Raw genomic sequence first — 11,969 nt, 5'->3', positions numbered from 1 at the left:
GCAGCCTAAGCTGCCAGTCCATCGGCTGATAGCCGTATGCCGCCTGTCCTCCATAGAGGGTAGGTTGCATGTAAGGTACAACTGGCGCCTGGTACAATGGTTGTGCCATGTACTGGGCGGACTGAATCACATGTGGCCCAGACTGAACCCTTTGGCTGCTTGCTGGGGTCTCATGTACAGACTGGGAACACCTCACATAGGTATTCCGAAAGCTATCATGATAAGTCGACGTTGAAGCCGACTCTGATTGCTGGGTTCTCCTCTCCTCAATGTATTGCCGAGCGTCAGAGAACGTTTTCTTGCTACCATCCGGCTGTATGTGCCGGATGGGTTTTCTTGCACCCATTTCTGGGAAACGGAGCCGATTAAGGTCAAATTGGGGCCTGGCCTTCTCCTTAGGAGCAGGATGAGGAGTCGGCTGACGGTCCCTGACCGACTTCTGTTTGCCAGCTTGGGCTGGCTTCTTGGCCGACTGCTCTTTTCTAGGAGTAGGCGACTTCTTTGAGGCGAGCTGCTTGATTTCACCCCTGAGGCTGCTCAGGAGTGACATTAGCTCATCCCGAGTGACGGGAGTTGATCCTGCCGCCTGGGAAGGATCAACCGGCCGCCCCGAGGGCTTCTTTGGCTGGCCAGCAGTTTTGCTTGGTCCTGCCTGAACATGGGGACGCTCTCGCCGTTCCTTACTGCGGATGCGTTTAGAGATGAGGGATCCATTTGGATCCACATAGGTTTCGACATCAGCGTCGTCACCTGAGTCATGGTCCGTTTGGACCAGTACATCATTTGGAGGCCGAATGGTCTCCGGATTTGGTACAAGCTCTTGTGAAGCCATTTCAGAGGTACTCTCCCCACAGACGGCGCCAAATGTTTCGGGTGTTTTTGTCCCTCGGGAGAGTTACAACACTGAAACTGGATTCAACTGAGGATGCCTGTATCTGCAAAGCAAACGGACCGCCGGATGGTCGGTGGTCCGCCTCCGAAGATTAAGTCAGTAAATATTCGGAGATAAAACGTGCGGAAGTAAAGTTATCTGCTTGGATTCCAAGCTCAGGTAAAGTGATGTGTGTTCCTTGAAAACGACAGCTCTGTGGTAAGTGACGTATTGTCTCGTATTGTGTGTCAAGAATTCTCTCTTTTTTTTCGTGTCTCGTCATAAATGACCTAATGTCCCTATTTATAGGGTCTTCTTGAAAAGTGTGCCCTCCTAGGATCTGGTGACCTAGGAATTAGGTCACGCCGTTTTGCGGCGCCTCGGGATTTGGGCCTTAAAAGGCCGCCATCCTAGGGCCAATACCTGAGTGACACGTGTCACTGTGCCCAAAAGGATTCTGAAGCACCTTTTGGGTGACACGTGTCGCCGACTGAATGGTCCCTGCTGGACCTTCAGTCCACGTAGGACGGAGAAGAGTCCACCCTCCACGTGTCATCACTCCATAGGTCCAAATGGCACCTATATGGAGGACACGTGGTGCTTTCTGGTTGGGCCACCTGGCCGGGTATAAAAATACCCAAATCAGATACTGTCTCTATCCCTCTTCCGGACGGCTTCCAGCATGGCCTTGGCGTGCTTCTGGACGTCTGGCCAGCGGGGAGATTGATCTGCACCACAATCAATACGTGATGAGTGCAAAACTAAGGCAGCACCTATTTGTTGCCGACCGTCTGAAGATGACGTCTGTTGAGAGTGGGATTTCACCCGCAAAGGCCACCCCAGCTCAAGCGGGGATTCAAAAGGGTTCTTAACTTTAGAGCCTGCCAAGCGGGAACCACTTGCAGGCGTGGAGAACCCCCCGGTCGCTGTTACGGGGTTAACGAGGCTGAGGCCCAGGCTGCAGCCTACCTTCTCGTTACGCCCCACTATCCGCATCTGCTGATGCCCGGCTGAGGCGCCAGGAGTTGACGCAGAGGTGGATTTTTTTTATTTTGTTGAGAACGGCAGGGGTCTCCTCCCTAGCCCGTTTGAGTTGTTTCTCAAACGACTTTCCAACCTCTCCTCCCTGCAAAAATAACCAAAGTTAAGGTTAGCATCCGGGAAAAATGATTTTAAAAGATCAACTTATGAAAGGGTCAGGCGTTTGTTACCTTGGCCTTGACCTCAGCCGCAGCCTTCTCCGCAAGCGCCTTGCGGATGACAGTAGAGGATCGCTTTGGGGTTTTCTCCGTCTGCAACATGTTTAATGCTTCTTCTGCAAAAAGAAGGAAATTGGTCAATATCCTAAATTAATTCTAGTGAAAAGCTACTACAGACGGATATAAACTCAGGCGCATACGTTAGGAAAACATGTGCCCTAGCCCACAGGCGGCTAGGAAGCACTCGTCCCTAAACCAGGCGCTCTTGGGGATCCAGTTCTTGGGGACCTTTATTGTCTCCCCGGTTGACAAGGTCGCGTCTGTGATGCCAAAAAAGTCTGCCTCAATGATCTTGTCAAAGTCTTCCTCTGGAACCTGGGGAAGAGCACACTTCCGGCCCAACAAGTCGGGCTTCTTATTGTACTGACGGAATTCATAATTCTCCCGTCTGGTTGGAGCTGACATCCGGAAGAACCTGTGCTTCCAGCCGTCGAATTTCGAGACCTTGTCCAAGGTCATCATATATTGGGGTTGCGTGGTTAGAGTGTACCACGCCCTCTAGCCGTCTGGGCTTCTGCTAAGATAATGCATGCTAGCAAAAGCCTCCCAGCCGGGGTTAAGCCCTTGAAACTCGCAGGCGGCAACATAACCCATAATGTTTGTCCAAGAGTTGGGGGTAAGTTGCCAGACTCCGAGGCCGTAGCCTCTCAAAATTGCCTTTACCGCCTGGTGAAGGGGAAAGCGGAGACCAGCCTTGAACGCCGCCTCATAACAGCCGAAATAGTTGTTGGCATTCTCCTAATCGTCCTCCCAGGCGACGGTGCCATTCTCAGGCGGCACCCGGATCCTATACCCGTCTCCAAGCGGGTGCATTTTAGTGAAATTCTTCAAGTTCTCCTCCATTTGGATACGGTCCTTGGAGGAGACGTGGATGTTGAAGGGATCATCCTTCTCGTTCCACTTTTTCCTTTCTTCCTCCTCGCTATCCGGAAGCGGGGGTAAATCGTCACTACTCTCAGAGGTAGAGGCGGAGCTGTCGCTCTCCGTCTCCTCCTCACTTTGACCCAAGGGGGCAGAGACGACCTCGTCGCCGCCTTGGTCGCACTCTTCCAAAAAAGAGTCAGCAGGGGTTGAAGGGGCGCGCGGAGGGGATCTCTCCAGAGCCGTCTGGTCACCCTGACCGGACGTTTCTCCCTCAGGCGTTTGGCCGCCTAAGCCTTCGCTCTTGTAATTTGGATCAGTCACCGTCTGCATTGTCCGAGCCATTTTGTCCTGCACAGACACGTAACTGGTCGGAATCCGAGGCAAAGGGTGGCCCCAACACCCAAAGACGGCACTCCCAGTCCTAGACTCAACCGTCCCTGGTGACCGGCTGGACTCTAACCTAGGCCGTGCCGTGTGTGTTGGTGATGCATCCATTTATTGCAAGAAATATGTACAAGCGGTGAAAAAAGAAAAAGAGCTGAGAGAGGTAGAGACGGTACCTTTTGAAGAGATATCTGAAACTAGGCGGGTCCGGCTGGGTCTCTGGAGGACGAGCTTTCTTGCTTGCGCCTGACTCAAACGGATGACTTCTGCTCTCTCAAAGTTCTCTCTAGAAATTTTTTTTTTGTAAACGTACAAAAAATTATGAGGGTAAACGGCTATATATAGAGGGTAAATACGGGGGCATTTCCGTAATTTACCCGGAAGGTGAACGGTTACTCTTTATTGGTAAAAATTACCGCCAATCGAAGCGTGACACATGTCACAGATGCCACGTGGCGTGCCACGTCACATCTGTGAGGGGCAAATGTTTAGGGTAATTTTACCCCGCCACGTGGTCCAATCAGAGGATGACACGTGTCAGCCTCAGGATGGCCCAAAGTGGACCAATCTCTGATTGACACGTGTCACTCCAGAAAATAAGGAAAAGCCGCAAAGTGGCGCAACCCACCACTGATTAGGGTACAGTGACCTAATCAGGGGCACAAATCCCAAAGACCCTATAAATAGGGAGATGTCCCTCTTTTTGAGGGCACGTTTTGATCATTTATTACACATTTACTCTTTGATAGAGACATCCTGAGCTTGGAATCCGAGCAGATCCCTACCTAAATTTACGCACCTTTTTCTCCCTTCAAGTTACTAACTTGTGCGTCGGAGGCGGAGCACCACCCAACTAGTGTCTCCGTTTGTTTTGCAGGTACAGCTCACCCCGGATCAGTCTTCGTGTTGTAACTCTCCCGAGGGACAAAGACACCCAAAACACCATTCGTGCAGTCGGTCTATGGGCTAGCCCACGGTGCGGTCAGCTATGATATACTCAACTTCTTCTTTAGTAGGTTAGGTTCATCTACAACATCTGGTGGTGCCCTCGTGGGCACGTTCCTCTCTGGGGCGGTCTAGTCTAATCGAAGTCAACTAACTTACATGGAATACGGGGTCAGGATAGGATTTCTTTTTTTTATTTGGATAGGATTTCTGTTGGCTTCGTTGGGAGGCTCGCGTAGTTTGTTACGTCAACTCCAAAAGGAGAAATTGCGTTGGAATTGAGAAAGTTACGTAAAGTTCATAATTGTATAAAAGGAGTCAAAGTAGTGACTGCAGCGCATCGAGGCATTTTGCCCGCATCTTCACTATGTATACTAGTTCAAGTGATTATCCATTTGAATTATGGCTTGGTCTCAGAGATCCTACATAACCGCTGCTAGGAGTTAGCACGAATCAACTGTGGGGACTTGCCTAAACTGGATTAGATCAATATAATATTCAACATATGGCACTGCCTCAAAGGCCTTACCATACCGAGAATAGAGTCTCCTCTTGGGGTTTCTCCCGGATGGGGTACTACACTGTAGCGTCGGCTGTTGCATTGGAATGGAGAACTAATCAATCAAAGAATCGGAATCCTACCTCTTGCGAGTTGACCTCTGTCTGTGACTGTTCACTTTAAAGCGGGAGAAGTCGTAATTAGTTGGTTTACAATTTCAATAAAAATAATAAAAAAACTATTGAATGCGAAGGGGGAAATGGGATATCTTTCAATCAAAGCTATTCCTTTAGCTTGGCGTTTAGCTACTAAGCTATGCGGGTCATCAGCAATAGACTGCATTAGTGAAGGAAATATAGCATCAAAGGGCGCTTATCCTGCTAATCGTGGGTCTTGGTAAGTACCTAACAGACTGAAGGCTTGGAACTTAACTCAATGTTGGGTTGACTGCAAGGAAGCTTTACTTAAGTGGATTCGGCCCTACCTTGGCTACGAACCTATCCTCGCTAAGAGCTAAGAACTAAGCATTTCAAAGCAATTCCCTTCTTAGCTTACAGAATCTCTTGAAAAAAGAAAGTCTAGCTACATGCTTAACACCGGAAATTATGACCTTAGTTGGTGATATTCGACCAAGACAAGGCTTATATCTGAGAGCTTGAACTGGGCTTGGATGAAAGAGTAGCAGAGTCAATTCTTGAAGCTGGTAAAAGACACTTATACTCCATGATATGGCACTGATTGTAGATGGACATTCAATTGGATCTTTCTCTTTCCTTAATTTCTTTATCTTTCGGGGGCCTTCTTCATCTATGCCCTCAATAGCAATAGTCAGGCTTTTACTTGAGTTGTTGGGAAGTGTGGTGGGGTAAGAGCATATGTCGATTCCTTCCAGGCTATATAGGGAATGATTTCCGTTCTTGAGTGAATTCAGATGTCACTCTGTTTTCTTTCAATGGTATCCTTCTTTATCCGAGCAGAAGATCGCCTCCTCTCTTCTTTGGCCTACTGACCTACTTAAATGAAAGGCCTTGTGCGAGCACAGCAGCTTGACTGAGGCTGGCTTAGTAAAAAAGGGAATAGGATAGGACTTGTTCACCGTAAGTGGGAGATTCTTGGGTGAGTGTTAGCGAAAGGCCTTCTAGACAACTCTTTCAACTTAGGAAAACCTTTACCCTTCTTAACCTATTTAACAGCAATCTATAAGTTGAGTAGAAGAAAGAGGGGTTTTGATGGGTAGGCTTGTTATGCTTTGGCCCTTCTGCGGGCTTTCATCGAGGAAAGAGCAAGATCAAGTCTTCACATTTGTAGGACTTTCTTTGATGGTTCATGTAGGCTGGGGTCTTTCATTCGGGCCCTATTGGGGCACCCTATGGGCCAATGCGTATAAGCTTGGGCTTTCTTAACGCGGCTCATTTGTTGACGACTCAGTACATGGATGTCACGAGTCTATTGGCATAGAATATGGAATCTTTTCCACGTAAGCTGGTTGTACAAAGTTTGTTTATTCATACAAGCAGTGTGATTTGGGAATAAGAGAATAAATGGAATATATTCATCCGGTCTTATGAAGTTGGAAGAACTATAAATAAAAGAGAATAAATGCATATTGAGCTCGTAATGGTACCTCGCAATTCAAAAGTCTCTCTACGGCTGAAGAATGAGCGTGTTCTTGGGCCATCATAGAAACATAGATAGGGTCGACGACGGAACGAAGAACTTGCCCCTAGATATAGCTTTTTCGTACACGTTCACTTGCATCACATACACAAGTGCTCTCTGAACCGTGCAATAAGGTCACCCATAACACGGCTCTCCTACTTGAGTTACTTTAGCCCTAGGTCATGCTATTCAATGATATTGTAAAAATGACAGCATAACCTAACAACTAGTATAGAAAACGGGTCTCCCTTTGATTGAGGGAGGTTGACGTCTAGTCAATAGGGCCCCCACTTTCCAATCACAAAGAAAAAAGAAATTTTAAAAACTATCTAAGTAAAGCTTGTCTGTTATTTTTTCTAGCCCCAAGGGAGTTTACTCAACCCATTTCGCAGTCTCTCGCACTGCTAAAGTAAGTGTGCAACTCCATATGAGGACCTCCTTCCCTTCTGCCCACTCTCCGTTCACATGGTTCTCAAAGCGGAGGAGGAAGGGTGAGCAGGACGTACCACGAGCCCTCTGCCCCACACATCTATCCAGAAGCAAGTGTAGTTCACCGGTTTCACCGATTGCTCTTATCTCTCGGCAAAGATCGTGTGAGTGTGCAGTTATGCTTTGGATGCTTTGCCATAGAATAGATCGAGTTAGTTCCCGTTCTTTTTCGGTGTACTCGCTTTATATCTCCGACACACAAGGAAAGACGCGGTGGGGAAGAAAGTAGCCCTAGCCTCTATCTGGCCGATCATTCCACTGGCATCTCGCATTCACGCCCTCGTTTAACTGCCTCTCGGGGATGTAGTTGTAGATATGTTAGTCTTAGTGGGTCGTTGGCTCCACCTCTTATCTCTTTCTACGACATGCTGTTGTCGTTGCTGTTTTGGGTGTTTTTGTCCCTCGGGAGAGTTACGTCACGAAGTCTGATCCGGCCGAGCTGTACCTGCAAAAATAACGAAGACTCCGGGTGGTTGGAGCTCCGCCTCCGACGGTCAAGTTAGTAACCTGAAGAGGACTAAAGAGGACGGAAATTAAGGTGGGTATCTACTCGGATTCCAAGCTCAGGTGTTTCTCTGATGTAAGAGAATGCAAGCATAAGAAATGGTAAAACGTGCCCTCAAAATGAGGGACATCTCCCTATTTATAGGGTCTTTGGAAATTGTGCCCCTGATTAGGTCACGGAACCCTAATCATTGGTGGGCTGTGCGTTTTGCGGCGTTCTCGGGATTTGGGCCTGAAGGCCGCCATTTTTCCCTTTATTTCTGGAGTGACACGTGTCAAGCAGGGATTGGTCCACTCTGGACCATTCTGAGGCTGACACGTGTCATCCTCTGATTGGGCCACGTGGCAGGGTAAAATTACCCTAAACATTTGCCCCTCACATATGTGACGTGGCACGCCACGTGGCATCTGTGACACATGTCACTCTCCGGTTGGCGGTAATTTTACCGTTAAAGAGTAACCGTTCACCTTCCGAGTAAATTACGAAAATGCCCCCGTATTTACCCTTTATATATAGCCGTTTTACCCACATGATTTTGTACGTTTACAAAAACTTTCTAGAGAGAAAACTTTGAGAGAGCAGAAGTCATCCGTTTGAGTCAGGCGCAAGCAAGAAAGTTTGTTCTCCATCAACCCAGCCGGATACGCCTTCCTTCAGATATCACATCCAAAGGTACCGTCTCTGTCTCTCTCAGCTCTTTTTCTTTTTTCACCGCTTGTTCATATTTCTTGCAATAAATGGATGCATCATCAACACACACGGCACAGCCTAGGTTAGAGTCCAGCCGGTCACCAGGGACGGCTGAGTCTAGGACTGGGAGTGCCATCTCGGGGTGTTGGGACCACCCTTTGCCTTGGATTCCGACCAGTTATGTGTCTGTGCAGGACAAAATGGCTCGGACAATGCAGACGGTGACTGATCCAAATTACAAAAGCGAAGGCTCGGGCGGCCAATCGCCTGAGGGAGAAACATCTGGTCAGGGAGGCCAGACGGCTCTGGAGAGATCCGCTCCGCGTGCCCCTTCAACTCCTGCTGATTCCTTCTTGGAGGAATGTGACCAAGGCGGCGACAAGGCCGCCTCTGCCCCCTTGAATCAAAGTGAGGAGGAGACGGAAAGCGACAGCTCCGCCTCTACCTCTGAGAGCAGTGACGACTTACCCCTGCTTCCGGATAGCGAGGAGGAAGAAAAGAAAAAGTGGAACGAGAAGGATGATCCCTTCAACATCCACGTCTCCTCCAAGGACCGGATTCAAATGGAGGAAAACATAAAGAATTTTACTCAAATGCACCCGCTAGGTGATGTGAATTATTGATCCGAAAATCAACAAAACACAAGGGATATGTTTAAGTCTAATTCTATACAGGAAATCCACCAAGAATTAAACAAAAACTAATATTAATCAATTAAGAATCCACCTAATTAATCAATCCAAACGAATGTTTTAACTAAAACAAGCAAAACAGCAATTGATCGCAATCAACCAAAACTCAAGTATGCAACTTAAGAAATAAATCTGAATATTAATCTATATATTTATTCGTGTGTGTTACAGCCCTATTTATAAGACTTAGTTTACCTAAGAAGATTAGGACAAGTTCCTAATTCAATCCTAATTAAACTAGAATTCTAACTTGCTTGAAGAGCAAGCACCTTGGAGCACAAGCATATGCCAATCTCCTTGGAGAACAAGCACACGCCTAAACTGATTTATTTTGCTAACTAACTGATTTTAAAAGAAACTAAATAAATATTAAAGATCCTAATGCTTGAACCAAGAAAAACCCTTTCAAGTGAAAGGTAAAAACTTGTAAGCAAAATCTAAGTAAAGAAAATTCAAGAAAGTTCAAGAAAGTGAACTAGACTCCAAGAAAAACCACTAAGCAAACCGTGGCTTTGCTTTGATATCCAAGAAAGTGTCCATGCAATGCTTGGCTTGAATCAATGTTTAGGGATAAACTATCTTGATGCATGATAAGCAAATCTTCGAAGTTCTCCATGCTTAGACTTGCATCACTAGGAGACGGGTATAGGAGGTAGTCCCGGAGGTAATTCCTTAGGAAAGACATCCTTGAATTCTTCTAAAAAAGATTCCAATTCATACGGCCTCTTTGCTTGTTTATCTTGATCAATTCGAATCTCATTAGAAACAAGTATATATACCACATTGTTGCTGCAAATCTCTTTTTCTAATTCCCTCTCACTAATTAAATAAGAACTCTTCGAATTAGAGGTAACATTAGAAGACTTGTTGCTTATCAAAGGTTTTAAAGCAACCGGTCTCTCTTTTTCTCCTTTTCTCACAACATACACATTAGTCCTTCCATCAAACTTCACAAATCTATCATATTGCCAAGGACGGCCTAATAGTATATGACAAGCATCCATAGGACAAACATCACACAAAACTTTATCATGAAATTTACCAATTGAAAAGGAGATTAAGGCTTGTTTAGTTACCTTAACATCACTCGAATTATTAAGCCAATGAAGCTTATAAGGGCTTGGATATTCAGTAGTTGGCCACTTCAATTTGTCTACCAAAGTAGTAGATACCACATTAGTGCAACTCCCCGTGTCTATGATCATGTCACACAACCTATCTTCTACCTTGCACCTTGTAAGAAAGATTTTCTCCCTTTGATTGTTTTCCATAGGTACGGTTTTAGAGTGTAGCGCCCTTCTTAGAACCAAACTTTGACCATGAGTCTCGGGATCAATTTCGTCAATATGCCCCTCCTCTTCTTCAAAGTTTTCCTCTTTGTTCTTTTCTTCATAGTCACTACCCTGCTCACACTTAGCTTGTTCTTGTTCCCACTCTTGAGCAGTCATTACTCTTTTTGATGGACAATTAGTTGCAATGTGACCAACACTACCACACTTGAAGCACTTCCTATCCTCAACAAGCTTGTTAGGAGCTTCAAATTTTGATTTAGTCTCCTTGTAGTTCGAACTAGATCCACTTTTCTCCAAGCTGTTCTTCTCAAAAGGTTTAGTGAAACCTTTTACAAAGGGCTTAGTGTACGTCCCTTTCTTCCCCTTTATCTGTTTTTCAACTTTCAAAGCTACCTTGCAAACATCCTCAAAGGACCAATATTGTTGCAATTCAACTTTTTCAGCAATATTATCATTCAACCCCGAAATAAATCTAGCAATCTTATGCTCAAAAATCTCTTCTAAGCCACATAGCATGCATAACTTTTCGAATTCACCAATATAATTCTCAACAGTCATAGAATTTTGTTTAAAAAGTTGCATCTTAAGATAAACATCTTGAATATAATCACTAGGTACGAACCTTTTTTTCATGTGCTTCTTGAGTTGTTCCCAAGTTGAGATTCTTGCACGCCCCTCCTTATGCCTCTTCTTCTTTCGATTATCATACCAAAGACTAGCATAACCGGTCAGTTTTAATTCAGCCAATTTGCATCTTTTCCTTTCATCATACTCCTTATAATCAAAGAGTGTCTCGGCCCTTCTAATCCACTCAAAGTATTTTTGAGGTTCATTCATACTCCCATTGAATTCGGGAAGATCTAATCGAAGGTTCCTATCATCATCCTTTGGTCGATCTCTTCTCCTAGGCCTTGGTGATTCATCACTTGAGGAATAATTATTTCGTGGCCTCCTTGGGTTCCTCCTTGGTTGTTCTTCCTCACTTGAACCAGAATTAGGGTTAGAATTCCCTTTCCTTGAAGAATCTCCAGCACGAGTATCAAGCCTTTTTAATATCTCATCCATCCTTGCTGCCAACTCGTCAATTCGCCTGTCTCTTCTAAGATTTTGAGCCTGTTCTAAGGTTAATCCCCTTGGAACTTGTGGAACCTCCTCGTCACTCATGATTCCTACACAAACCAAGTCAGTTTATGCAAAAATCTTGATTAAAAGATCGAATCTTGAAGGAAAACTAGGCAACACAAAAACCGGACTCCCATCCTCAAATCAATGCACAAACACCAAATGTTTGAGGCTGTGTAGAACGCGTTACTCAACTAAAATTTATGAAATTTTATATGGTGATAGCTGAACGTTTTTAGAGTTCAATGCAAAAAGAATCACGCAAAAATTCTCAGCCAATTGTTCCCAGTTTAATTTTTGTTGAAGTTGCGCAAACCTGCTCTGATACCAAAGATGATGTGAATTATTGATCCGAAAATCAACAAAACACAAGGGATATGTTTAAGTCTAATTCTATACAGGAAATCCACCAAGAATTAAACAAAAACTAAGATTAATCAATTAATAATCCACCTAATTAATCAATCCAAACGAATGTTTTAACTAAAACAAGCAAAACAGCAATTGATCGCAATCAACCAAAACTCAAGTATGCAACTTAAGAAATAAATCTGAATATTAATCTATATATTTATTCGTGTGTGTTACAGCCCTATTTATAAGACTTAGTTTACATAGGAAGATTAGGACAAGTTCCTAATTCAATCCTAATTAAACTAGAATTCTAACTTGCTTGAAGAGCAAGCACCTTGGAGCAC

The 11,969-nt window shown here is 45.1% G+C and overlaps 1 pseudogene; it reads left to right on the top strand.

Annotated features, from left to right (window-relative positions):
- The first annotated feature begins 5,081 nt into the window (after positions 1-5,081).
- The window catches only part of LOC145625021 (uncharacterized), a 28,559-nt pseudogene continuing 21,671 nt past the window's right edge, over positions 5,082-11,969 (top strand).

Source organism: Chenopodium album, chromosome 3, assembly GCF_948465745.1.
Source record: "Chenopodium album chromosome 3, dcCheAlbu1.1, whole genome shotgun sequence".
NCBI lineage: Eukaryota > Viridiplantae > Streptophyta > Magnoliopsida > Caryophyllales > Amaranthaceae > Chenopodium > Chenopodium album.
The sequence above is the reverse complement of the archived record's forward strand: the minus strand, read 5'-3'. Positions and strand labels throughout refer to the sequence as shown.